The sequence below is a fragment of the Aegilops tauschii genome, chromosome 2 (assembly GCF_002575655.3).
Source record: "Aegilops tauschii subsp. strangulata cultivar AL8/78 chromosome 2, Aet v6.0, whole genome shotgun sequence".
In the NCBI taxonomy this organism is placed as follows: Eukaryota; Viridiplantae; Streptophyta; class Magnoliopsida; order Poales; family Poaceae; genus Aegilops; species Aegilops tauschii.
Window position 1 is genome coordinate 225581282 of NC_053036.3, and position 2825 is coordinate 225584106.

The following is a 2825-nucleotide window of genomic DNA, read 5'->3' on the forward strand; positions in this document are numbered from 1 at the left end:
TCTCTCTTTCCTCTTCGAGGAGATCAACTGTATGTTGTCATGCCTGTTCTGCTTCATCTTCTGAAAAAATCTCGACTCGGGGCGCATTGTGGAGCAACTCACTCGGAAGTACAACTTCAGCTCCATCAACCAAGAAGAATGGAGTTCTGCCAGTCGACCGATTGGGAGTCCCCACAACACTGTTGGAAGTTCATCGACCCAGGCTCCTGCTGCGTGTTTGAGATCACGCATCAGCCGGGGTTTCGGTCCTTTGAGAATCAATCAATTTTCTCTTTCAGCTTGTCCATTCGACTGGGGGTGGGCGACTGAAGCATAGTCGACTCAAGTACCTTGAGAAGCGCAGAAGGCTCTGAACTCATCAGAATCGAAGTTCGACCTATTGTCAGTGATGATGCTATGTGGAACACCATATCTGAATGTTAACTCTCTGATGAAACTGACAGCAGTACTGGCTTCATGGTTTTTGATAGGCTTGGCTTCAATCCATTCGGTAAACTTGTTGACTGCTACAAGCACATGAGTGAAGCTGCTCCTACTAGTCCTCAGAGGTCCATCCATATCCAATCCCCAAACAGCAAAGGGCCAGACGAGTGGAATGGTCTTCAGGGCCGACGCAGGCGTGTGAGACATGTTGGAGTAAAACTGGCAACCTTCACATTTGTCGACTATTTCTTTTGCCATCTAATTTGCTCGTGGCCAGTAAAATCCCGCTCGGTATGCTTTGGCCACAATGGTCCGAGAGGACGCATGGTGACCACAGGTCCCCGAGTGGATGTCATTGAGGATCACTCGACCTTCTTCTAGTCTTATGCATTTCTGGCAGACTCCAGTCACACTTTCTCTGAACAACTGTCCTCTTATGACAGTAAAGGATTTGGATCGACGGACGATCTGTCGAGCCTCTTCTTCATCCTCTGGGAGTTCCTTTCTAAGAATATACGCGGTATATGGTACTGTCCAATCAGGAGTGATGACCAAAACCTCCATGATCAAATCGACCACGGCTGGAACCTCGATTTCAGTCGGATCAGTGGCACTCTTTGGTTGCGGGGGCTCTTCAGTGAAAGGATCTTCTTGAACTGAAGGTGCATGAATATGTTACAAGAACACATTGCTGGGAATGGCTTCCCTCTTGGAACCTATCTTTGCCAGATCATCAGCTGCTTGATTTTTCAGTCGGGGTATGTGATGGAGCTCTAACCCCTCAAACTTCTTTTCTAACTTTCTCACTGCATTGCAATAACCAGTCATAGCTAGGCTTCTGACGTCCCACTCCTTCATCACCTGATTGACCAATAAATCCGAGTTGCCATACACTATGACGCGACGGACGCCGAGAGAAATGACCATACGCAACCCGTACAGAAGTGCCTCATATTCAGCTTCGTTGTTGCAGGAGTCAAAGTGAATCTGGAGAACATAGCTGAGTTTGTCACCACGGGGGGATACCAACACCACCCCAGCACCAGAACCATTCAGCATCTTGGATCCATCGAAGAACATGGTCCAATGCTCTGAGTGAATCTTAGTCGGAAGTTGCTGTTCAATCCACTCGGCGAGGAAATCTACTATTGCTTGGGACATGATAGCTTTCTTTGCCTCAAACTTGATATCCAAGGGAAGGAGTTCAATCGCCCACTTTGCCACCCGACCAGTTGCATCTCTGTTGTTCAGAATCTCTGATAATGGAGCGTCGCTGACCACTGTAATGGAATGATCAGAGAAATAGTGTGCAACCTTCTTCGTGGTCATGTAAATCCCATAAACAAGCATCTGATAATGTGGATATCTTTGCTTCGATGGAGTCAGAACTTCAGAAACATAATATACTGGGCGCTCAACTTTATAGGCTTTTCCTTCTTCTTCCCACTCGACCGTGAGTACTGTACTAACAACTTGTCCAGTGGCTGCAATGTAAAGCAGTAAAGGCTCTTTGCTGATTGGGGCAGCGAGCACCGGTTGGGTGGAAAGCAGGGCTTTGAGCTCTGCAAACGCTGCATCAGCTTCGGCAGTCCACTCGAACTTATCAGACTTCTTCATCAGTTAGTAAAGAGGCAATGCCTTTTCACCGAGGCGAGAAATGAATCGACTCAAGGCGGCCAAACAACCAGTAAGCTTATGGACATCGTGCACACGCACAGGTCGTTTCATCCGAAGTATAGCACCAACTTTCTCTGGGTTAGCGTCGATCCCTCGTTCGGAAACAAGGAAACCAAGTAACTTTCCGCCAGGAACTGCGAATGTGCACTTTGATGGATTAAGCTTGATAAATCATACCTTCTGAGGTTGGCAAAAGTTTCAGCAAGGTCAGCCAGCAGGTCAGAACCCTTACGTGACTTGACCACAATGTCATCCATGTATGCTTCGACATTCCGACTGATTTGAGTGAGCAAACATTTCTGAATCATCCACATGAATGTGGCTCCGGCGTTTTTCAAGCCGAAGGGCATGGTGACGTAACAAAAACATCCGAATGGAGTGATGAAAGCCGTTTTTATCTCATCGGGTCCATACAGTCGGATCTGATGATACCCGGAATAGGCGTCTAGAAAAGAAAAACGCTCACACCCCGCAGTCGAGTCGACGATTTGGTCGATGCGGGGGAGAGGAAAATGATCTTTCGGGCAGGCCCGATTGATATGCTTGAAGTCAATGCACATGCGAAGTGAATCGTCCTTCTTGTGGACCATGACAACATTGGCGAGCCACTCGTAGTGGTCGATTTCTCGGATGAACTCAGCTGCAAGGAGCCGAGCCACTTCTTCGCCAATTGCTTTTCTCTTCTGTATGGTTGACCGCCGAAGATGTTCCTTGACCGGTTTCAC